At 38.2% G+C, this 26,544-nt stretch overlaps 1 protein-coding gene across 4 annotated transcripts in view; it reads left to right on the forward strand.

Annotated features, from left to right (window-relative positions):
* The window catches only part of STIM2 (stromal interaction molecule 2), a 152,914-nt gene that overhangs the window by 11,342 nt on the left and 115,028 nt on the right, over window positions 1-26,544 (forward strand). Inside the window, exon 1 of one of the 4 annotated variants that reach the window (XM_047797949.1) lies at window positions 16,341-16,886. The exons of the other annotated variants lie outside the window; for them this stretch is intronic. The gene's annotated coding sequence lies outside the window, so the exon portion shown is untranslated. Of the gene's footprint in view, window positions 1-16,340; window positions 16,887-26,544 lie in introns of those variants that run through there. 4 annotated transcript variants of the gene reach the window in all.

The raw sequence follows: 26,544 nt of genomic DNA on the forward strand, positions 1-26,544 counted from the left end.
TGCCAGATCCTTAACCCAGTGAGTGAGGCCAGGGATCGAACCTGCAACCTCATGGCTCCTAGTCAGATTCGTTTCCTCTGCGCCATGATGAGAACTCCAATATACATAGTAGTTTAGTGTTTCTTAATTCTCTACCTTATCGTGCCCCTCCCCTTCCATCCCTCCCCATTGATAATCACTAGTTTGTTCTCTATATCTGAGTCTGTTTCTTTTTTTGTTATATTCACTAGTTTTGTTTCTTTAGATTCCACATACAAGTAATATCATACAGTATTTTTCTCTCTCTGTCTGACTTATTTCACTTAGCATAATACCCTCCATGTCCATCCATATTGCTGCAAATGGCAACATTGCCTTTTTTTTTTTAATGCCGCACCTATGGCGTATGATAGTTCCTTGGCAAAGGATTGAATCCGAGCTATAGCTGCGACCTGCACTGTAGCTATAGCAGTGCTGGATCTTTTAACCCTCTGTGCTGGGCTGGGGATTGAACCTGCACCTCTGAAGCTACCTGAGCCACTGCAGTTGGATTCTTAACCCACTGTGCCATGGCAGGAACTCCAAAATTGCCTTTTTAATGGCTGAGTAGTATTCCATTGTATACTTATATTACATCTTTGTTCTTTTTTTTTTTTTTTTTTTTTGTCTTTCTGCTATTTCTTTGGGCTGCTTCTGCGGCATATGGAGGTTCCCAGGCTAGGGGTCGAATCGGAGCTGTAGCTGCCAGCCTACACCGGAGCCACAGCAACGCGGGATCCGAGCCGCGTCTGCAACCCACACCACAGCTCACGGCAACGCTGGATCGTCAACCCACTGAGCAAGGGCAGGGATCGAACCCGCAACCTCATGGTTCCTAGTCGGATTCGTTAACCACTGTGCCACGACGGGAACTCCACATCTTTGTTCTTTCATCTGTTGACGGGCACTTGGGTTGCTGCCATATCTTGGCAATTGTAAATAATGCTGCTGTGAACGTTGGGATGAACATATCTTTTTGAATTCCCTCTCTTTTTTTTTTTTTTTAATCTGTCCCCAGGAGTAGAATTGCTAGGTCATATGATAGTTCTCTTACTGGTTTTTTCAGAAACCTTACTGTTTTCCACAGTGGCTACACCAGTTTACCTTCCCACCAACAGTGTAGGAGGATTCCCTTTTCTCCATATCCTCACTAACATTTGTTATTTGTGGTCTTTTTGATGATAGTCATTCTTAGTAGATACCTCATTCATAATGAGGTGATATCTCACTGTATTTTTAATTTGCTGCTGATTAATGATGTTGAACATCCTTTCATGTGCTAGTTGGCCATGTGCATGTCATCTTTAGACATGAAAAATGTATATGCAGGACCTTTGCCCATTTCTTAATTGAATTTTTTTTTATGTTGAATTATATGAGCCGTTTATTTCTATTTTTATTTTTCGTCTTTTGTCTTTTTAGGGCCTCACCCACGGCATATGGAAGTTCCCAGGCTAGGGGTCCAATCAGAACTGTAGCTGCCAGCCTACGCCACAGCCACAGCAATGCGGGATCTAAGCTGTTTCTTCGACCTACACCACAGCTCACGGCAACGCCAGATCCTTCACCCACTTAGCGAGGCCAGGGACTGAACCGTGTCCTCATGGATACTAGTCGGGTTCATGAACTGCTGAGCCACGAGAGGAACTCCGTATGAGCTGTGTATGTATGTTGGATATTAACTCCTCATTAAGCATGTTATTTGCAGATATTTTCTCCCACTTAGTTGTTTTTTTGTTTGGTTGATGGTTTCCTTTGCTAAGTTTAATTAGGTCCCATTTGACTATTTTTGGTTTTATTTCCTTTGCTTTAGGAGACGGAGCCAAGAATTACTGCTATGATTTATTTATTTTTATGATTTTTATTTTTTCCATTATAGTTGATTATTGCTATGATTTATGTCAAAGAGTGTTCCTGCTATGTTGTTTTTTGGGAGTTTTATGGGTTTTGGTCTTACACTTAGGTCTTTAATCCATTTTGAGTTTATTTTTGTACATGGTGTTAGAGAATGTTCTAATTTCATTCTTTTACATATAGCTGTCCAGTTTTTGCAGCACCACTTATTGAAGAGACTGTTTTTTCTCCATTGTATATTCTTGCCTCCTTTGTTGTAGATTAATTGATCATCAGTGCATGAATTTATTACCGGGCTCTCTGTTCTGTTCCATGTGATCTGTTTTTGTGCAGTACCATGCAGGTTTTTTTTTTTGTCTTTTTGTCTTTTTGTTGTTGTTGTTGTTGTTGTTGCTATTTCTTGGGCCGCTCCCGCGGCATATGGAGGTTCCCAGGCTAGGGGTTGAATCGGAGCTGTAGCCACCGGCCTACGCCAGAGCCACAGCAACGCGGGATCCGAGCCGTGTCTGCAACCTACACCACAGCTCACGGCAGCGCCGGATCGTTAACCCACTGAGCAAGGGCAGGGACTGAACCCGCAACCTCATGGTTCCTAGTCGGATTTGTTAACCACTGTGCCACGACGGGAACTCCACCATGTAGTTTTGATTACAGTAGCTTTGTAGTATAATCTCAAGCCAGGGAACATGATTCCTCTAGTTGTTCTTTCTCAGGATTGTTTTGGCTATTTGGGATCTTTTCTGTTACCATACAAATTTTAAAATTATTTGTTCTAATTCTGTGAAAAATGCCCTTGGTATTTTGATAGAGAATGCATTTATTCCTATCTATTTTATTCTTTTTGGTGTGATTGTAAGTGTGATTACTTCCTTAATTTGTCTTTCTGATAGTTTGTTGTTAGAGTATAGAAATGCAATAGATTTCTGTGTATTTGTTTTTTAAAAGGAAATGAGTATGGTAGCTTATCTACTAGCATTCCTACAGTTACTTAAAATATCTATTTGAATATTATAGGAGCTTATTATACATTTGCAGTATTAAAAATAAGCCTCCCCCTCTCCTTCTTTGGAACAGGGTGTGATGTAAATAAACGTAGTTCTTTTTTGTTCACTCTTTTTGTTACTTTTATTCTTCATTAACGAATGAACAAAAAAATATAAGCAAACAGACAAAAAATTTTTTTCAGTGATTTTTACTTGTCAGTCACCAAATTAAATGTTTGGAATTTCAGGGTTAATAAGCTATTGACCTGCCTTGTTTTCCAGGAGGAGATATAACTGCTTCAAGGGTGATGATACATTGTGATGGGGATATATAGGCATTAGGGTATGTGCTATATTTAATAGAATTACAAAGATGAAGTTTCTAACTTTGGTGTGGGGAGGTGGGTTATTAATGAAGATGTTCCCCCTCCCGCACAGTAGAGGTATTCACTGAGAATATATAAGAGTTTGTCAGTTAGGGAAAATTACGGTGGTGTGAGAGGAGTCAACTGAGTGGGGAATGACATTGATCATAGAATTGGCATTTGAGAATGCTAGATGGAGACTGTGAATTACCAAATACCCCGGGTGGCAGAGTCGGTGGTCAGCCTGCATAGTGTACCAACATCCATATTCGCATGTGGGATTCAAATTTATGCCTGGCATTTGTATATTTTATCTCATTTAATCCATATAGGAGCCTTGTGAAGTTATTGTCATGTCCGTAATAAGTTTGGAGATTAAAGACATAATGGAAATTAAGGATTACTCTCAAATAGTTTATACCTTAAAAATTCTAATGTGCCAATGATTTTTATGATAAAAGCCCAGGGTATCATTGGAAGGGAATTAGGAAATGAGGCTGGAGAAGTAGCAGAATTAAACTTTCTGATTAATGTTAAATTCGAGATCTTTATTGTCCAAGGAAACTTATGAGTTCCTTCTTCTTTTATCTTTGGTAAATAACCAGTTTTTCCCTTTTAAAAATTTTGCTGTTAAATATTCTGAAATCTTAAAAAAAATACTCATTTTAAAATGTATAATTTCTGGGGCTTAAGATAAATGACTTCTTTTTTTTTTTTTTAAACTAGTGTTCTCAGTAAATGGGTAATTTCTGTTTGTGCTTTGTTAAGGATATTCCTTAAGGACGGAATGTAATTTTTAAGGATCATTGTATTTTATAGCTTGAATTTTTATTTGGGCCATAAGTCTATTCCAACTTTTGTATAATGTGATTAAAAGACTAGAGCATGGTTTCCTGGGCTTGATTCCTAGTCTGAAGTGGTTTTGTCATTTAGGGTAGGTGATTTAGTACATAAATTTCCTTATCTCAGAGATGGATTTGAAGTATAAATGAGTTAATACATGTAAAGTGCTTAGGGTTTGGCAAGTGTAAGTGTTCAGTTATTTTTAACTTTTTTTTTTAATCTATGTAGAGATAGAAAAGTTGTAGAAAGGTGCTGTGATATATTGAGTATTATTGTTAAGATGTTTTATGTGCATTTTAAAAAGTAAGAATACATAGTTTGAGTCACTTCTGTAATCTAAACAGCCATTAGTGGTCTGAGATTAGTTAAAACTTTGTAGAAATATGAAACTAAGTATAGACAATGAGATTGAGGAGTACTGTGATAGTTTTCAAAAGTTGGTTGTATCATTAGCTTAAGTCATTTTGTACTTTTATTATTTTATGTAATTAAAAGATCTACAGCATTTAGCAGTTGAAATATCAGTCTTAAAAGATTTAATTTCTGAGTATAAGGATTTATTGTACCAAAAAGTCTAAGTCCAAATATGTCTTATTTCAATAACTAGAAATAACTGTTGTAACATCAGTCTTTTAAAAATCTGTATATATATTCATATATGTTTAGCAACAGTCTTGTAGAATGATTTTTTTCTTAATGTGAAATTACTCGGTAAATATTTGAATGTTAACTATATAACAGGCTCATGATAAGTATTGGGGACACGGTGATGAACAAGATGGATGAGATCCTTGTCCCCATGGAGCTTGCATTTTGTTTGCGAAGATAGGGAAAAAATAATATTTTAATCTGCTGGAAATAATGCCAAAGAACAAAAGAGATAAAATAGAAAATAATGTGGATGGTGCAGGTGCCCCTATTAATTTGGTAGGTTGGTTAGGGAAGGCTTCTGAGAAGCACATTTAAGGTGACACCTGAAGGATAATTAAGAGCCAAGTCTGTTAAGAATTAGGTAATAGCATTCCACATAGGAGTAGTAGAATGGCTTCTGTGTGAAAATGAAGACTTTGAGCTAAGAAAGAATTTGAATTGTTTGAAGAAGTGAAAGAATATCATTTTGATTGAGCATCTTGAAGGAGGGGGAGAGTAGCATGTGGTTTGGCTGTAACAGCAGGAAGGGCCAGATGGTACAGAGCCTCAGAGACCTTGTTTGGGGTATATTTAGTGGGTGATTGGAAGCAGTTGAAGCATTTTAAGGAGGGGAGTGAAGTGGTTGACTTAACTTTTTTTTTTTTGCTTTGTGTGTGGTTTTATATGATGAAAAAAGCACATAATATAAAATTTACTATCTTAACATTTTTAAGGCTACAGTTCAGTAGTATTAAGCATGTTTACTACCATCCTACTTTTCTCTTTCTATGAATTTGACTACTTCAGATACCTTATGTAAGTGGAATTATAAGTATTTGTCATATTGTGACTAGCTTATGTCACAACTTAAGGTTCTCAAGGTTTCTCCTTGTTGTTACATGTGATAGGCTGAATAATATCCCCTTGTATGCCTGTACCACGTTTTTTATGTCCATTCATCTGTCGACAGATGCTCGGGTTGCTTTTACCTCTTGGCTATTGTAAATAGTGCTGCTGTGAACATGGGTGTGTAAATATCTCTTCCAGACTCTGTTTTCAATTTTTTTTTTTGGATATATATATATACTCAGTAGTGAGATTGCTGAGTCATATGGTATTTTTTTTTTAATTTTAACTTTTTGAGGAAAACCTATACTGTTTTCTGTAGTGGTTGTACCATTTTACAATCCCACTAAACAGAGCACAAGGGTTCCAGTTGCTCCATGATTTACATTTTATTTTATTTTGTAGTTTCTAAAATGATTTTATCCCACCCCTAGAGTTCACTTGAGCATCATCATCTTTTTTTTTTTTTTATTCTCCTTGGAATCATGATTATTGGTTTAACCATGATTCACATTTTAAAGAGTCCTTTGGTTGCTATCGGGGGAATGGGTTGTTGGGAGCAGGAGTGGCTATGGGGAGATTGCCCAGGAGAGCAGTTACTGGAGCTCAGTAGAAAGTTAATAATGGCTTGGACAAGAATGATAGGAGAAAAGGAAGGGTTATTAAGATATTTTGGAACTAGAATCGATTTGGCTTGCACAAGGAAGGGAAACAGGCATGAAAAGAAATGGAGGAATCCAGGGTAGCTCTTAGATTGGTGGCTTCGAGATTCCTCCTGACATCTGTGATGCTAATGCAGGTAGGAAGGTCTTTCCCAAAGCCCTCAACATATTTCTTCTCCTGTCTCATAGGTCAGGCCGGTTACCACACAATGGAAATGGGATTTCCCTTGTTTAGAACAGTCAAGTTTCATTGTCCCAGGGCTAGGGGAGGGGCCCGCCTTCCTGCGCAGTTGCTGCTCTGAAAGAGGTTTTCTTAGGAAGGAAGAAGGGAGGGAATGACACATAACTCATTACCTTTGTGAGCGTTGGGGAAGAACCTTGACCTCTTTTGCCTCATTTGTAAAATGGGAGTATAACTCACTACCTCACGGGGTTGTGAAGACTAAGTAAAATAGTGTATTTGAAATGCTTGGCCAAGGAATGCATGCTCAATAATATCATTTTCTTTACATGATTCCCTCTTAGCCGTCTTTTTTTTTTTTTTTTGACTTTATATTTCTTTTAATTTTACTGCTGTTTCTGGATTACTGTTTTTTGATTAACCAAACTCAAATTCCTAGAATTACATTTGACCTTTTCCCCATTCTTTCCATTCTTGTTGCTACCACATTGTTTCGGATCTAAATCATTTGGGCTAGAGGAGGCAATGATCTTGCCACTCATCTTGTACTCTCTTATGCTAGTTTCATTTGTAAAACTTCTATCATTTCCCATTTATACCAAATAAAATTTAACTTTGTTACGAGGTTCATAGTGCACACAAACTCCTGCTGGTTTTCTGATTGTTTTAAATATATTCTAGCAAAATTAGGCTGTTCCTTGTTTTTTGAACACACCTTTTTTCCATCTTTATTCTTTTCCTTACATGCTTCTCTCATGCTAGAGAGTCCTCTCAGTCCCTCAGTGTTTGTTTATTCAGCCAATAAATGTTGATAATATTCTGTGTTCAGTGCACTGTTGTTCAGAGTTGGAGATAGAATGGGTAGGCAGAAATTGTCATGGTCCTTGTTTCTTTTGTCATAAAGTCTTTCCAGAGTCTTCTTCAGTAAGACATGACTTCTGCTTTGGAACTTTCTTAACAGATTGTTTACATCTGTCTCAGTGCAGTTCTGACAGGAGTCATCTAATTACAGCGGTTCTTCTTTTTTACTCGGTATCTATTATTCTATCTTTCTCTTAAAAGTTTGTCCCCTATCTTAGAAATACTTCCGACTTGAAGATTTCTCTCTGATTGTAATCTTTTGTAGTTGATACATGACATCTGTATAGTAATTAATGGTTTTAAGTATCACATTGATACAATGTGTCCAGAACTTAAAATATATGGGTAGTCTGTAACATCATATGATATAATCATCAACATCTGTTCTTAGCTAACTTGTCTTTGTTGGTATTGAAAAATTTTATATAGTAAATATTTTGGGGAAGAACCGTAGCACATCTTTGTGACTGCAACTTACAGTAGAAAAACGTTACAACTTTCAGTTTTTACTTTTATAAACTGTAAGCACTTGTGATTAGTCTATCACTCAGATGGCTTAAGTCATAAACTCTTCTTTATTTGATAATTTCTCATCTTTTCAAAAGAGTTCAGAGAAATTAGAATATGATTATTAAAAAGGATAGAATTTTATTCAACTTGTGATCTCACAGAGTTTAGAAAGTACTGGTTAATGTGAAATTGAGTCATAAAGTCAGTAAGTATTAGGCAGGGACTGTGAGATTACAGTGTGTTAGTTGGGGAGTATATATATTCAGCAAGTGTTTGAATGCCTTCTTGAAACCACTAGACACTTTTTAGGTGCTGGAGAAATATAGAAAAACAGCAACTGAAGTCTCTGCTTTCATGATTTCATTTTTAATGCTCTGGTTACTTGGGCAATTGTAGTTTTGCTATATATTATATGTGATTTTTGAACAAACTGACAACTTCCTCCTTTTATGGTTGCCACTGATCCTGGTGTTCACTAGTTCTCAGATACCTTTGTATTCGAAACTGAGTGGTTCATTGATTTTATTTATCAGTCTTTTTACTCATAAGATCAGTTATACAAGGCATGATAAACGTCTGTGTTTTATACAAAGTATATGTAAAATACATGTATTCTAAAATCAACCTTAATACAATATAATAGACCTAGAACTAGAACCTCAAATCTGTTAACACCTTGCCCTGTGTTGGTTTTGCCATGTGCTATAATATTTCTTTATGGAATTTAGTTTTTTCCTCTTTGTTTTTTTCATTTTCCTCTCTCCCTCCCAGCCTTCCTTTCTCTCTCGCCCTCCCTGTCTCTCTCTCTCCTTGCCCCCCACCACCTGCCACCATCCGCCCCTGGCCTGATGCAGCTGCCCCACCTGACATGCCCCCATCTGCTCTGCTCTTGGTGGCTGCTTCTGCCTTGTTAAAGGTGTGTGGTTAACTTCACTTTTGATGCTTCCGTGGGTGGTGCAGCTGTGTGCAAGCATTAGGGCATCCACTTTTCTGAGCCTGTGCCTGTATCAGTTTTTGTGTTTTTATTTGCCGCTCTTGAAGTTTACTTAGTTATCTTTTTTCTTTTTTTTAGCATTCATTAGAATTTTTTCTGTATTAGTATGTTTGCTACCATTTGTAGGACCTTAAAAAGAAAATACCAAAACCAAAGTACATATTTTATGCCTTAGCATGTATTTTTAATTTAAAAATTTTTTTTTACCTTTCGACCTTTTGGGATCTAAATTAGAGAGCCAACATAACTGCATAGAAACATGCAGATATGTTGGCCCTCTGAATTTAGTCAAAAAATATATATATAAATCTATGATAAGTTGCTTAAACTTGTTTATAAAATTATCAACTAGCTTTTATAGTGTACTGAAAATTTAGCTTTATATTTTGGAGTCTAAAAATTTGTTTTTAGGTAGGTGGCAGATAGTCATGATATATTTCATCATAAGCCTTGAATATTGGCATATTAATAATTAGGACTTTTTCCTTCATATTCTAGATTAGTAAGGGAATAAAAAATTGTTAATGATATTCTAGGACCTCTCATTTAAAATTCAACAACATGGGAATAGACTGCTTAGGAAATAAAAGATACTACATCTTTTTTTTTTTTTTTTGTCTTCAGTCAGTTTTTCAAGATTTCTAGATAAACAGCAGCTGTTTTTGGTTAAATACAAATTCCAAAGCAAGACATGGTATGTTTATAGATAATTTCTTTCTAATTATGATGAAGATGTTCCTGAGAAATCTTACCCTAACACAATTTGAAATTGAAGAACTAAGATCTTAGAGGAAAAATGGGCTTTGAAGTGAGGATCAATAGACACGTGAAAGTTTATTAGTATTTATATTTGCTGAAAGGAAATACCACAGTAAAGAATAGTTGCATTTTCTGAATTAGTAATTCAGAAAAGTTAATTTCCATTTACTAGCTTTTTATTAAAAGAAAGGGTTCAGAATTTCCTTTTGTAGCTTTCGGGATGCTTGAAAACTCATTTTAGGTTCTGGTAGATGGTTTGTACACTAAGGAACATATTAGTGTGCTACTTAGTATTTAGTCCACTGAAAAGTTAGGCATCCTTGATACTTGGAATTATTGTTTCTTACCTCTTAGGATCTACGGTGGTCCCAAACATGCTGATTACCTTGGATAATAAAATGGGAAAAGCTTTGGGTAAGTTTATTTAACAAGTCTTTGGATATCGCCACAACTATAGCTCAGATGTCTTCAGTAATTCACAGAGTATTGGTAAAATTCTAATTCTTCCTTTTGGAAACCTTGGATCAGGAGACAGGAAGATGCTAAGCATTCTGAGTTGGCCCTGCTCCCACCAGTTAGGTAGGGCTTTGGATCTTAGCACTTTCTCAGCTTTCAGACACTGGGAAATCCTTTTAAAGCCAAGTAGACTTTACCTAGATTTCTTTTAACTCAAAATTGCGATTTATTTATTTATTTATTTATTTTTATGGCCACACCTGTGGCAAATGAGAGTTCCTGGGCCAGGGGTTGAATCGGAGCTGCAGCTGTGGCCTACACTACAGTCATGGCAACAACGGATCAGAGCCGCATCTGTGACCTCTGCTGCAGGTTATAGTAATGCCAGATCCTTAACCCACTGAGCCAGGCCAGGGATCAAATCCACATCACCACAGAGACAATGTCAGGTCCCCAACCTGCTGAGCCACAACAGGCACTCCAACGTTACTTTTTTTTTTTTTTTAATTTTATTTATTTTATTTTTTTGTCTTTTTGCCTTTTCTTGAGCTGCTCCCGCAGCATATGGAGGTTCCCAGGCTAGGGGTATAATCGGAGCTGTAGCCACTGGCCTAAGCCAGAGCCCCATCAACTCAGGATCTGAGCCGCATCTGCGACCCACACCACAGCTCACAGCAACGCCAGATCCTTAACCCATTGAGGAAGGCCAGGGATTGAACCCACAGCCTCATCGTTCCTAGTCAGATTCGTTAACCACTGCGCCATGATGGGAACTCCTCCAACATTACATTTTTAAAGTCTCAACTCTGGCTCTTCTCTGCTTTATAGTCCATCTCAAGGTCTCTCTTTTTTCCAATCACCCAACACAGATTCTAACAATATTGGAAATGACAAATCATACATAAATTTGTAATAGAACTTTCACAAACTAAAATTATCCCAGAGGACTTACTAAATTCACATAACAATAATTGTTTTTATAACTCATAACTAAATGCCTTTATTTAATGTGCTTGCTGAAAAAATACTTTTTTGGTCAAAATAATATAGTCTGAATAGCTATATTTGTTTGGTGACTCTTGGAAAGAAACTATAATATGTTTATTGAGTTATACTTTACAGTTCAGGTCTTTTTCACCTCTTATCACCTCTTCTCTGTTTTATCCTTCTAGTTCATTTTTATGTGGTGAGAGTAGATAATATGTTATATTCTTATAGGTAACCAGAAGTATTTTTACAACATCTGCTAAATACATACTCTTCAATAGCTAGTTATTTTAGGCTATATCTTTGTTGAAACCTTTTATTTTAACTTGCTTAATTTAAGATAATGATAACTTCACAATTTAAAGAATTTTCTGACGTCCTTGAGTCTGTGGTTTGTTGTCTTTCATTTTGGAAAATCTCAGTAGTTGTGTTTTCAGATAATTCTGTTGTTTTAATTTTTTTCTTTGGAACTCCAATTAAGTGTATGTTAGACTGTTATATGTTGTCCCACATTCGTTGGTTACCCCCTCTGGTTTATTTATTTATTTTTAACACCTTTTTTACCCCTTTGTTTAACTTTGGATAATTTCTGTTGGCCTGTTTTAAGGTCACTGATAATTCTGTCAAAAGAATCCCCCAACTTTGAAACTGTGTTTTTAATTTTAATATTGTCATTTGGTTCTCTATATAGTTTCTGTATCTCTGTTGAAATCCCCCATCTGTTCATACATAGTGTCCAGATCCTTTAACATTTTAATCTTTTCCTTTAAATCTTTTAACGTGTTAATCATAATTATTTTAGCTTTCCTGTCTGACAGTTCTAACATCAAGGTCATCTGTGTTTGTTTCTGTTGTTTTCTTTATCTCTTGACCACGAGTTTGTTTTTCCTTGCTTTTTTGCATATCTCATAATTTTTGATTGGATGACAGAACAGTTGAGACTGAGGTAAATGATGTGTACGTCCGGAAATGAGTATGCTTCTTCTATTAGACTATTAGTGTGATAGTTCGAGTCAGTTTTATCACCAGGTGAGCTGGGTATGGCTCTGTTGTCACTGTTGTCCCTTTAGTGCCCCATAGACCTGAAATTTCCCTAGTGGAATATTGCTGTTGCTCTGTTTTATAATGTTCTCATAATGTTAACTGTTCCCTTGGCAGCCATCAGCAGCCTGACCGTGGTAAGGGGTGCCCTCCATAGCGTGCTAGGTTTGCCGTGGGAGTTGGGGAGTTCTTGGTTCTCCTCCTTTGCCTTCAGTCTTAAGTAGGGCTTGGGAGTGGGGCTTTCTAAGTCTTCTACCCCTTCCCCCAGTGGCAGCTGAACTCTGCCTTGTGTCTGAGGAAGGACTTAGGCCATTGAGTTTCTTGTCTTTTGCCCAGTGGTACCTTACTGCTTAGTCTCAGTATGGGATCTTGGGCCAGGTGGTTTCTTTTCTTTCTCCTGGGGTAGTGAGCTTTTACTTCTGCCTCTCCCTTAGGAGCTGTGGATCTTTGCCTGGGCTCTGGGATGGGAACATTTCTTCACTCTATGCCTGCTTCTCCTGGTTTGTGCTTGTCTGTCAGACTGACTAGCATGGGTTTTGGTATATGTCTCTTTGCCAGTGCTTTCCTTCAGGTTTTGGATTCTCTTCTCTTACCTTAGTACTCATTTGTATTCCCTATGTCAGTCTCAACTTCCTAATGATAATTGCTTGCTTCCCAGACCCCGATCCCCATGGTCTAACTAAAGTCCTACTCTTGTGCTCCTTCTGCATTGTGTTCAGGTTGAGGCATCAGCATTACTTATGTGAGGTACTAACTGAAAAGCCAGTAAGCTTTTCAGTTGTTTTTGTAATTCAGAAATTGCCAACTATTCTAGCTAATCTACTTGACTGTATATAATACTAAACCCTCTGGACCTTGGATTGTTGTGTAATTTGTACCAAAAAGTCTCTAATCAGGATTTCATCGTTCTCCTTAGTTGATTTCACAACCTAATGGTTGTTAGAGTTCTTACTCTTCAGTGCTCACCTGGGTTGTAGAGTGTATGGTTTTGTAGAGCTTTAGTGAGATGACCTGGGTTTAAATTCCTGTTCCACCATTTCTTTTGTCTGTCTGTCTGTCTATCTCTAACATATTTATTGACTACCTTCCTTTACTGTGACTGATGGCAGCTTTAATTTATTGAGCACTGTTGTCGTCCTAAGTGTTTTTCTTAGGTTCACATTTAATCCTTCCAACAACTCTATAAAAGCATGTTTTTTTTTTTTGTTTGTTTTATTTATTTTTTTTTTTGGTGGTAATTATTGGAGGAAATATTGAGTAATTTTTTAGGAAACTGAAGGCTGGAATAGTTAAAAATCATGCCCACTACTTCTAGATAGTAAGAGAAGCAAACCTTCTACAAACGTTAGTAATATTTATCTGGTGAATACTTCATAATATACTTAACCTCTTCCTTTGTTATTAGAAACACACTTTTAAGTTCGAATTTTGTAAACAGTGATTCAGCCAGACTCCTTGGAGCTACCCGCGATTGTTCTGAGTTCTCTTTTCCCACATCCTGACCATCTGTCAGTAAATACGACGGGTTCTAACGACCCACATAGGTTTTGATTTTCTCTGCTTTTCTCTATTTCCATTGCCATCTCACTAGTCCAGGCCACCTTGACCCCTGGCTGGCATTCCTGCAGTAGCTTCCTAACTCGTCCCCTCTGCTCTTGACCTTCCTCAGTCTGTTCGCTCAGAAGCCTGTAGAAAAGCACTTATGATCATTTCCTTCCCCTCTCTGTGGCATTCCTTTGTCATTACAATAAAATATAAACCTTTTACCCTACGCCACAAATCCCTGCTTGTTCTGACCCCTGCTTGCCTCTCCAGATTGCTTTCTTTTTACCATTTTACCCCCACTGATTTCCTTTCTGCTACTAGAATATGCCAGACTCTTTCCCTGGTTTCTGAGTCTTGGCATTTGCAGTTTCTCGTCTTTACTGTTCCTCTGTTCCTCATCAGCTTTTTGCCTGACCAACTTTAGTGTTTAGTTGTGTATCTTTCTCAGAAAGACCTTTTGTGGTGACCGCCTCCTTCCCTCCTCTCCTCAGTAAACACACAAAGCACTTTTGACGCTTAGATACACTTACAACTAGATATTTTCATATTAATGCATTTATTAACTTGCTATGTGTACTTACCCATAGAAATATAAGTTCCTAAAGAATCAGATTCTTGTCTGTCTTGCTTTTATATTACCTAAATAGTGGCTGGTGTGTCTTGGATAATCCATACAACTTTTTGAATGATCAATATCTTGATTCATACCTTTTGTACACAAATCTTTTTTTGTATTTTGATCCCCCCACCCCAACTCCTGCCAGGCTAGAAAGCTAAAGTAGAATTAAGCTAAAGGAAATGTTCAATGTATTTTTAACCATATATGCTAATTTAAACATTTCAAAAACGGTTCACTCTCTTTATTTAGATCTTATGATACTTAAAATGGGTGCTGTGCCATCTCAGTTTTCATTGTTTTATATAGCTTTTTTTTTTTAATTATGAACTTGGAAAATACAGACAAGTGTAGCAAAGACAGTAAAACAAATTTCATCCTCAGAACCACTCTGGTATTGTTCTTTTTTTATATATATAATATTATTCTATGTATACAGTTGTAGTCCTTTTAGATAGAGTTTTGCATCTTGCTTTTTAAAATTAACACGTTCTGAGCTTTTTCATGATTGCTAATTGGAATAGAAGATATATTTACTTGTTCTTGCTGTCTACGTCCCCATCGTTAAATATACTGTCTTCAGTTTTTCTGTTAAAAATATGGTTATAAACACTTATGCACATAAATCTTTTAGGCATTTTGGATTTTAAGGGTACATTCCCCAAAGCATACTGTTAGACTAAAAGGTATGACTATTTTAAGATTTAAAAAATATATTACTGGCAGTATATATAATTTGCCTAATGCATGTATTCCTGCCAGATTGCTTTCTGGAAGTGTTGTGTTTTTGAGGGCCCATCGGTGTTTTCACTGAAAAAGAATCTTTGCTATTTTGGGTGAAACATCATATTTCACTTCTTTATGAGAGTTTGAATGTTTTCCCCTTTCTGTATTGTTAAACCCATTGTCCCCTGCGATCAGAAGTTTGAGTGGATTGGAGTGATCCTGACAGCAGATCTCTTCTGTTAAACTGATGCGAGGATGAAGCCTGATTCTTTCCTGACATTCCATTATTGTGACTCTGATAGAAGTGTGATATCATTCAAAGGATTGAGCTTTCTGGTAGATTAAATGTGCTTCCATTTTCACCAATTCTGTTAAAGTTTCAGATGTTGGTAGGTTTTTTTTCCCCCTCCTTAAAATTCTAGTTTAATCTGGAAACTTAGTTTCTTGAATTTCTTGAATTTAACAACTCAAATTTCTGACCGGTAAGTTACTATGCATATTACAAGTGTTTGCCTTTATTTTCTTTTGCAGGTTCCTCTTGAATATTCACTCCTCTCTAAGCGGTGAGGTCCATGATAACCTAATTGCAAAATTAGTCTGAAGTTGGTGTTATTCATCTCTTTTTATGGCTGAACTATATACCATGCAAATCCGGGAATTGTGTGTCTCTTCCACCCTGGGGACTGGTGATCAGAGAAAACTGCAGAGTGAGAAAGAGAGGGTTGGGAGTGAAGACAGGCATGGAATAAAGGAAAAATTAGGTTTTAGAATAATGTAAACCTACCTTTTAATCATGTATCATTTACTAAAAAAGTTTTTGTGCCTTTCTTGGGGAAAAAAGGAGAAGATAATTCCTGTCTTTCCAGGTCACAGCAGGAATTAAATTTTAAAGCATGTTTATAAAGCATGTACATACCTGTGCTGTGTCGTTGTAGTATTTGGTGTTCAGTAATTGGCTGTTTTTTCCCTCGGGAAATAGAGGGAGTGTCGCAGTGTCTGGGAAGACTGTATTGTATAAACACAGGTGTGAGTTGTACCAGCGTATGTTACAACATTGAGATGCCCAACATATGTGGTAAGTATCACTTTGTGGTGGGCAAAGCATTTTAACAGATATATTCTCTGTAACCAAGCTGTAGTGGAAATAGAATTATATCATTAAAAAAGGTATGAAAGGGAGTTCCTGTCGTGGTGCAGAGGAAACGAATCCACCTAGGAACCATGAGGTTGTGGGTTCGACTCCTGGCCTTGCTCAGTGGGTTAAGGATCTGGTGTTGCCGTGAGCTGTGGTGTAGGTCGAAAACGTGGCTTGGATCCCACATTGCTGTGGCTGTGGTGTAGGCTGGTGGCTACAGCTCTGATTAGACCTCTAGCCTGGGAACCTCCATATGCCTCGGGTGCAGCCCTAAAAAGACAAAAAGACTAAAAAAATTAAAAAAAAAATAAGGTATGAAAAAACTCTTTGAAGGTTAATTTCAAAGGAAAACTTCCTGCTGCATTAATTAGTTTTCTTTTTTCTGAAGGAGACTTAATGATGTATCAAATAATGTTCCCGTTGTAATTGAGGGGAAAAAGCAGCATGTAAAATGCCAGAGGACTGTTGCTATAGTAGAGGCATGAAAATCTGTAAGACTGTGTCTTTTGATAGGATGCCGATGACTTGATTTCATCGTAGATGCCCATCAAGTGGATCCTCAGAAGTTTATTTTATTCTCTGAAAAGTTGTTGTTAAAATAGGATTTCCAAATTGTCACCTGGATTAACACCTGGCAAACCAAGAAAGTTACCTCAGATGGGACTGGAATGAGACCTCAGTTCTTTATATTCCTCTGGAAGAGAAGATGCTTGTTCTAGAATTACCAGACGCGGTGGGGCTTGAGAATTACCACTTCTCGGATGATAATGAACCAGTCCCGGAGAATATTCCTGAGTCCCTTCTTTGTGCCATATTCTGTGCCAGCTCTGGGAATGGGGAGTTGAGGTGTTTCTGACCTCGCGAGGGAGAGCAGGTGCGTGTTACTGCAGAATGCTGTGCTCACTTAAGTGTGCATAGAGACTAGTGAGAAAAAAAAGAATTATGAGAGAATAAGGTGAAGGAGATACAGGTAAGAAAATGGGCTCTCAAGTAAAATGGATTTATACCATTTTAATCAGGGTGAACAGTGTACGTTAACAGGGTTATTGTGAGTAATAAATAAGATAATATAGGAAAACCATTTGGCACAATATTTGCCACATAGTAAAAAGTGTTAGGTGTTAGTATCACTTTAAATTCCAACACTTTTTTTTTCTATGATGATGCAGTGCTCGAAATGGTTATTTATTTAATTCTTAAAGCTACTTGGATTAAAGGATTAAAAAAAAAAAAACCAGAATAGGACTAGAGTATAATTTATTGCTACTATCCCAACTTCTTTGGGAAATGCAAGTATAAAGAAAGCTAAGAGTCAATGATCTTGCTTTATAGAATGAGTACGGTCACATCATATTAAAAAGGGGCTTTCGGTTGCATTCTGGTGTCCATGTGTCAGTTGGCTGTGGTGGAGACACCCTGTTTATTTAGCATCATTGGGAGATTAGGTACAACATGTGAGTGAAGAGCCAGCCGTTATTGAGTACTTAGCATGTGTCGGGAGCAGTTCTGAATGCTCTCCATCGGGGAGCTCATTGAGTCCTCACTGCAGGCTTACAAGGTGGATGTCCATTTCCCAGGCGAGGTAACAGAGGCCCAGAGAGGTTAAGAACACGTTCACAGAGCTGGCGTGTGGTAGGGAAAGGGGTTCTATCAAGAGCACTTTTATCTTTAACTAGTCCTCTTTGGACTCTCAAATAATCTCAGCGCTTCCAAATTATAAACTTGTTTTATTTCAGACATTTTGAATCAGATTATTTCTAAAATTTGTTGCCAACCTCGCCTTGTACAGAGTACAGGTTAACAGGCACCGTGTCACTGTTGGTGCTCATTGCAAAGGCACAGGTATTTTTCAGGACTGTTGTTTTGTGTAGAGTTGTTCAACTTTCTTTCATCTTTCATGGCCTTGAACTGCTGTGATATTTCTTCATATGCCTTTGACTTAGCTGTGACAGGACAGAAAATGGCACAAAAATCACTGCCAGCTCAGCTGATTTTTGCAAAGTGAATACTCCCATGTTGCCAGCGCCCAGATCAAGAAATGTAATATTGCCTTCACTCCCCACATCCCTCCTACCCGCGTATGATCCCTGCCTGTCTCTGCTCAGGGGTAACCACGACTGCCCTCACTTCAGTACCATAGGAGAGCTTTTCTGGTTTTGATTGTAGTATAAATGTAGAATCACCAACGTGATTATATCACCATTTATTCATTCATTGGACAGTTGTATGTAAAAACAGGTTTTTTTTACAGAACACTGTAAACCAGCTATAATGGAAAAAATAAAAATCATAAATTTTTTGATATATGCTAAAGCTGAAAGATGAGTGTCAGGGCTTGAGTTGTCAGAACTCTTAGGAGTGTCAAGGATCCTCCTTTGAGTAAAGCATATGGAGTTTTTATGTGTGATAGTTGTGATAGCTTTTTCATTTCTGAGGATGCATTTGTATTTTTTCAGGTTTATGTGTATTTTGCCTAGGTGAAGTCACAGGGACCTTCCAGGTAAATGAAGTGTTTAATTTAACTGTGTTTATCAGACTGAGGAGTTTAAGAGCAGAGAAACTCACACTGTAAGGTCTAGTGTTACTTGCATTTTGAGAAGGTAGCTAAGTCTAGCACCTCAGGTTATAGATGGGGTCTACCTGTATGTAATTTATATGTGCGTATAGTTATCCTAAATACTGAGACATTTTATGATGATTTATTGAAAAATTCGTGTAAACATTGCTTCACATCTAATTTTTACATACTAGATTTTTAGAAACTGATTACCATGGGCCAGTTCCTCTTATTTGACAAATAAGGAAGTTGGGACTCTGAAAGTTTATAATTTGTGGTTAAGTGGAAAAGAAGAAAAACATGACAGGTGGAACATTCACTTCCTTTTATATTTATTGTAAAACCAAATCAGCCAGAAGAATGGAAGAACCAGGAAAGTGTATCAGATTTTCCTGCTTAAAGCTTTCGGTACTTAATAGCATATTCACATAATTGAGAGGGTTCTTTTAAATTTTAATTTAAGGCTAATCTATTAATTCCACATATATTTGTTGAGCACTTATAGACATTGTTCCAGGCACTGGAGCAGTGAATAAAAGAAAACAAGATGAAACAATGAGCCTGCATGTAAGTGGGTAAGACAGTAAAGAAGTAGACAAGTAAATATATATTAAGACAGGAGGTAATAAATGCTATGGAGGGAAATTCAATAAGAGGAATAAAGAATCTCAGGGCGGAGTGTGTGCATTTGCTGTTTTGTCTACAGTGGTCAAAGAGAGCATGGGTGACCTTTGAGAAGAGGGACAGGAGGGCCAGAGTGGTGGGGGTACCTCTTAGGTGGAGGGAACAGCATGTGGGTGGAGCGTGCTTGGATTTTGGAGAAACTTCCAAAGAGCCCACTGGACGGGTGTGGGGTAAGCTATAGAGAGAGGAGTAGGAGATTAAGTTACAGAGGTCGACGAGGCTCGGCTGTACAGGGTCTTGTAGATTGATGGAGAGATGCTGGTTTCTCTCTGACTAGAATGGGAGCCACCGCAAGGTTTGCGAAGAGTTGTGACGTGGTCCGACTCTCGTGTTAAATGGATCCCTTTAGTTATTTCATTGCGATGAGGCTCCAGAAGGGCTGGTCTCAGGGAGTAGGGAGCCCGGTGAGGAGGCTTTTTGTCTGTGTGGGAGAGAGTGGTGGCGCTCTGGTGCTCGCTGTCCTGGTGGCGGGAGATGGTATTGGTGGTTCTATATGCAGATAGCAAATAGAATGAAAGACTTTCTGTTCTCTTGTCCTGAAAATCAAGTTCACTATAACATAAACTTCATTGTGATGTAAAAACATACAAGCTTATGCTATACTGCCTGTGTTTTTTCTCTTTCAGATTCTTTCCCCACATAGATTATTACAGAATATTGGGCAGCGTTTGCTGTGCTATACAGTAGGTCCCCATCATTCCATATACCTTAGTGGGCATATGCCAATCCCCAAACCCCCAGTTCATCCCTCCCTCCCCTCCTGTCCCCTTTGGTAACCATAAGTTTTTCAAAGTCTGTGAGTCAGTTTCTGTTCTGCAAATAAACTTGTATCATTGTCATTTCACTCGTATCCTTTTTTTTAGATTCCACATACAAGTGATATCATATGATGTTGGTCTTTTACTGTCTAACTTCACTTAGTACGATAATTTCTAGGTTCATTCATGTTGCTGCAAATGGCATTATTTCATTCTTTTTTATGGCCGAGTAATAGTCTGTTGTACACACACACACACACACACACACCTGCATCTTCTTTATTCATTCCTCTGTATATGGACATTTTATATATTCTATTATAAGCCACTAAGTTAATTTTTAAACAGGTAACAGCTAAGATATATGAAGTGTTTCTTTGAATTCTTCTTTAGTTGGTATTCCCTTTGTTTTCTTTTTCTTTTTCTTTTTTTTTGGTCTTTTTTTGTCTTTTTTTTTAGGGCCGCACCCACGGCATATGGAGGTTCCCAGGCTAGGGGTCAAATCTCTGCCTACGCAAGAGCCATGGCAATGCCAGATCCAAGCCGCGTCTGCAACCTACACCACAGCTCATGGCAATGCCAGATCCTGAACCCACTGAGCGAGTCCAGGGATTGAACCCGCAACCTCATGGTTCCTAGTCAAATTCGTTTCCGCTGCGCCATGACGGGAACTCCTTCTTTTCCTTTCTTTATTCTTATCTTCCTGGCAGGAACTACAGAGATACAGATGTAACTTTATCTGGACTTTGATAAGCATGATACATCAAATAATAAAGCCCATTAGGAACTACTTGTGAGATGAGCCGAAACTGATAACTTGGTTTTAAGAAATGAGACTGGGAAAGGCAGCAGAGCAGCTTCTATTTGGTTTGAGGTTTTTTTTTTTTTTTTTTTTTTTTTTTTTAAATCTTGCTAATCTAAAACCAGAGCAATTGTTATGTAATTAAAGACTTTGAATTGGAAGAGATGGACAAATCTTAATGTTCAAGGTTTCTACTAATTACAGGAACCCCTATGGCACATCTCCCTTTCCTTAGCTCCTCCAGTGCTTTCAGTGGTTCTTGAGCAGCATATTTCATTAAGAGACAGCTCTGGTTTCTGAAAACGTGATTGCTATAGAGCTGAAATCATTTAGTACCTTCTGTGGGTTCTAAATCTATTCTTTGGAGCAAAAAAAAATAGCTGTTTTTCTTAATATCTTTAAGGACTCTGTTATCAGTCAGAGTTCTCAAGAGAAACAGCAGAAGGAGGAAAAAAATCTATAAAAGAAATTATGTCTCAATTATTTTAAGTTTAAATATGAAGAATAAATTATATATAAATGAAATAGATTAATTTCAAGGAAATATTTTTAACAGTTGCAGTTTTAATTTCTGTAACTGGTCACGTGGTTGTAGCTGGTGTTTATGACTACCATATTCCACTACCCATTCCATGTTCCCTTTGCTCCCAGCAAGCACCGTAGCTGGTTGTGGTTCTTTGCCAGGTGAGGGGACCCACAACCTGATTCCTGAAGGGCCTGGGCCACTAGGAGTCTTGCCTGGACCAGGTTGTTGTAGTTTTCTGCTGGCTTTAGTCACAGGGCATGGTAGTACTGTGAGCTACCTTGAGGCATTCTCTATTCCAGATTCACTCTTTCTTACTGCCCTTGTGTAACAGCAGTCTAGTCTCCTCTTGGTGATTAGGATCCTTCACACCAGTCGGTAAAGTAGCTCCCTTCTTTGCCTGTTGATGCAGAGGGAGGAAGAGCCCACAGTGGCCAGTGGCAGTTTTAACTTTCAATTCAGTTTAATCATTGCATTTCCCAGTGGAGGCCTTCTTCCCTTTGGAACTAAGACCTTTCAACCAGCAGAGCATAAAGTCATGGGGACAGGAAGCAAAAGTTTTGCTAGTGGATCTCTAGGGGCAATAGTGGGTGCCTAGCTGTGGGAGGAACAACACTATATTGGATGCTGATTTAGAGCATACACAGCTTCCTGGAGAACTTTGCCCCAAACTTGCAAGATATTCCTGCCTCCCTAGCCCTGTAACTGAATCTTCAAAAAGGCCATTCTGTTGTTCCATCAGCCGCTGCTTAGGATGATGGGGAACAAGGTAAGGCAAAGGCTCAGTGAATTCCAGGAGTACGAGTCCATTGCTCACTTCTTGTGAAGTGAGTTCCTTTGATCAGAGGCAGTTTTGTGTCAGATACCATGGTGGCGGATAAGCCTTCTGTGAGTCCATGGACGGAAGGTTTAACAGGAACATTAGATGCAGCAAAAGCAAATCTGTATCCAGGACGTCTGTTTCAGTAAGAACAAAACTTTTCCCCTTCTGTGATAGAAGCAGTCCAGTGTAATAAAGCTGCCTCCAGGTGGCTGGCTGATCACTGTGGGGAATGGTACCGTATTGGGCACTTAGTGTTTTTCTCTGCTGCTGATGTATTGCGCACTCAGCAGTGGCTGTAGCCAGGGCAGTCATCGTGCTTTGAAGTTCATGTTGCCGAGCCCATGCATAACCCTCCTCCCTCCCATGGCTGTTTTTTTCATGAGCCCATTGGGCAGTACTAGAAGTGGCTGGAGAGAGAGGCTGACTTGTCTATACAGAATGAGTCATCTTATCCACTTGATTATTAAAATCATTTTCTGCTAAGCGTTCCCATCGTGGCTCAGGGGAGGCAAATCTGACTAGCATCCATGAGGACGTAGGTTTGATCCGTGGCCTCGCTCAGTGGATTAGGGATCCGGCGTTGCCGTGATCTGTGGTGTAGGTCACAGATGCAGCTCGGTTCTGGCGTGGCTGTGGCTGTGGCTGTGGCATGAGCCAGCAGCTATAGCTCTAATTCATTCCTTAGCCTGGGAACCTCCATATGCTGCGGGTGCGGCCCTAAAAAGACAAACAAAAATCGTTTTCTGCTGAGGTGACCCTTTGGTGAGCATTTGGATGGACATAGGTATTTTCATGTGTTTTGCCCATTTAGAAAGATATATCCATATGCCTCCTCTTTAGACTGCCTTGTCACCGGTTTCCCCAGTCACGTCCTTCCAGGTCGTTAATCATCTAGATAAACCATTTACTACATCCTATGAATCACTGCGCGGTGGCACCTCTGGCCATTTCTTCTAAGCAAAATGAACAACCAGTGCCCTGCTGGAAGTTCTGTCCGCTGCAGGGATTTCCTTTACCACTGTCCTTTAGGGATGTCCCGGAAAGGAGCTACAGGGCTATAGCCATCCAATTTTGGGTGGTGCCTGCATATTGTGCAAGTTTTCTTTTTCACTCAACTGATGGTAAGAAACATCTCCCGAAGTCATAAATGTGGGCTGAGAGAGAGAAGATAACATAGCAGGAATGGAAAGCATGGGTATTTGGGTCACTTCTTCACATAACTTACTCGTGCCTTCAGGGCCTGTGTGCTCTCTGTCTTGTATCTGCTACTTCAGTTGCTGATGGAGTGCTGATGGGCGTGCCATTCTACAGCTCGGTGGGTCAAACAGCACTGAGTTCATGATGGGCAGCTCAGTACACATGGTAGCTTAGTGGCCCATTGTCAAGTATCAGTCTGTACTAAGGCCCAGTGGCATGTCAGAATCTCTTTCTTAAAAGGAGAGTTTTTATTTGCAGAGGGTGGCATGGCTTTGCTCCAGCATCCTAAGGGTCTATACTGTGATTAAGCTAAGCAGGCTAGTCAAAGGTTCCAGCAGCATCTCTCTGTTTTGACATTTTAGGCATCATTAGATAGGCTGATCACATGGCCCCAGTGACAGAGCAGCTTGCAGGGCAGCCTGCATTGTTGCAGAGCTTTCTTTTCTTCTGGGCCACACTCGGAACTCTGTAGTTACTTGGCGTGATGTGAAGTTTTATGTGTCAGCTTGGCTAGGCTGTGGCGCCCAGTCGTTTGGTCAAACACTGGTATAGATGTTACTGCGAAGGTAATTTGTAGATGGTATTAACATTTACAGTCAGTTGACTCTCTACTAAGTAAAGGAGATTACCCCTTGATGATGTGGTGGGCCTCAGCCAATCAGTTGAAGGCCTTAAGAGCAAAAACTGAGATTTCCCAGAAAAGAAGGAATTACGCCTCAAGATTATATCTAGAAATCTTGCCCGAGTTTCTAGCCTGCTGGTCTGCTCTGCAGGTTTTGGACTTAAAACTGAAACATCCACTCCTGAGTTTGCTGCCCAACGGTCTGTACTACAGATTTCAGACTCGCCAGACCCCACAATTGTATGAGCCATTTCCTTGAAATAAATTGCGGTGTGTATTTCTCTCTCTTTATCCCCTCTCCTCGTGTCTGTGTGTACACACACAGTGTGTATATCCATATATATATATATATATATATTTATGTCATATATATATCCATATATACGGATATATATATGACATATGTCATATATGTTACATATCCATATATATGTCATATATATGTCATATATGTGTTATATATCCATATATATATGTCTTATATATCCATATATATATGTCTTATATGTGTGTTATACATCCATGTATATATATATGTCTTACTACTTTCACACATTTGGAAAACTCTGATAAGCTTGGTTAACGGCTAGAGTAACACACCCAAATGAAGAATATGTTTGCCTCTAAAATCCAAAGGCCCACTAGGTGTTCTTGTTTGTTTGTAGGAGGGACCAGATGCAACTTATCCTTTACCTTAGAAGGGATATCTTGACATGCTCCATACCATTGGACCCCTAGAAATTTCTCTTAGGTGGAAGGCCCCTGAATATTCGTTCTAATTTGTTTTGACGTGCAATTGTCTTACTAGTAAGTCCAGAATAGTTGCAGCTTCTTGCTCACTAGGTCCTAGTTTATATAATATCATGAGTGTAATGGATGTGATATCTTGTAAGTCTGTCAGGATCCCTGAGAACGAAATTATGACTGAAATCATTGTACGTACTTTTTGTCTCTCTTGCTTGTGCTCCAGAAAAGTAAGGGGTTTTGTTCATTTTGTTGTAGGTAAATAACTTCATTCATTTTATTGCTGTATTATATTCCATTTTTGAGTACTCTGTAATAAATTTTTCCGATGAACCTTTTGTTTGTTTCTAGTTGTGGCCTTTTGTGAACAATGCTTCTGTGCATATCCCCTTACCGTACGTCAGTGTGAGTCTCTCAGGGGATGTAATCGAAGGTTGATGGGCGAGATGGTGTCCTCTTTACTTAGTGGTGCCTAATTATTTGCCAAAAGAGACGTGTCAGTTTACTTTCCTGATATCACCGATATCAATCAGTATTATACATTTAAAAAAATTTCTGTGGTGGATGTGAAAATGGTATTTTTTTTGTGTATTTAATTTGTTCATTGCTATAGAAATTTTTGAGCATTACTTCATACTGATATTGCATATTATTTCATATTATTGGTTATTTGGACTTCTTTTGAAGATTGTCCATTCAGGTTTTCTGCTCGTTTTTCTATTGCGCTGGTCCTTTTTTTTTCTTAGAGTGTTTTTTTTTGGACTTCTTTATATGTCTATCCTCTGGTTACAATTGTATCTCTTTTCAGTTTATGACATTTCTTTGTTTACTTTATGGTGTGTAAATGTTTGTTCTTAATGTTAGTATTGTCAAATGAACTGGGCTTTTTTTTTTGCCGTTAAATCCTTTTTATGTCTTATTTAAGAAATTCCTCCCTGCCCTGATGATCTTATCCTACATTATCTTTGCCCATCTAGGTACTAACCAGGTTCAACCCTGCTTAGCTTCTGAGATCAGATGAGAATCCTACACTGTCTTCTCAAAACTGTATAATTATATTGCAAATTTAGGTTTTTAATTTGCTAGAACTTGATTTGTGTGTGTTTCTTGAGAATCAGGTCTGATTTCCATTTTTTTTTTTTTTGTATATGTGGCTGCTCAGCCAATTCCAGAACCACTTATTTTACAAGTTTGAGTTTTCCTCACCAATTTGCATTGTTCATTTTGTCATATATCAAGTGTCTGCATGTGTGTGGATCTTTTTCTGAGCTCTCTATTTCTTCCACTGATTTGTTTGTCTGTTGCTTTGAGAATATTCACAATGTTTTTAAGTTACTGTCATCTTATATGTCTGAATATTTGGCATAGCAGGTTTTCTCATTCTGTTCTTTTTCAAAACTGTTTGGCTCTTCTTTGCTCTTTGCATATTCATATACATTTTGTAGTCAGCTTGTCCAGCTCTAGGGGGAAAAAAAACCTGTTGGGAATTTGACTGGAATTGCATTGATTCTTGCGAATTGATTTGGAGATGGTTGACATCTTTATAACATTGAATCTTCCAGCCTGAAAATTTGGTGTATGGCTCTGTTTATTTAAGTCTATTTTAAAGGCTCTCATAAAGTGTTATGATTTTTTTCCTTATAGGTCTTGCACATTGTTCTGTTTATTCCTAGGTACTTTATGTTTTGATCCCACATTCTTTAAAAAAATATATTCTAATATCTTTATTTTTAAAATTGGGCTGTCAGTTCCCATGCTGTAGTACTACGGATTCATGATTGTCTTTGAGATTTTTTTTGATACCTCAAGAAGCATGAACTTA

The sequence above is a fragment of the Phacochoerus africanus genome, chromosome 10 (assembly GCF_016906955.1).
Source record: "Phacochoerus africanus isolate WHEZ1 chromosome 10, ROS_Pafr_v1, whole genome shotgun sequence".
Taxonomy (NCBI): Eukaryota; Metazoa; Chordata; class Mammalia; order Artiodactyla; family Suidae; genus Phacochoerus; species Phacochoerus africanus.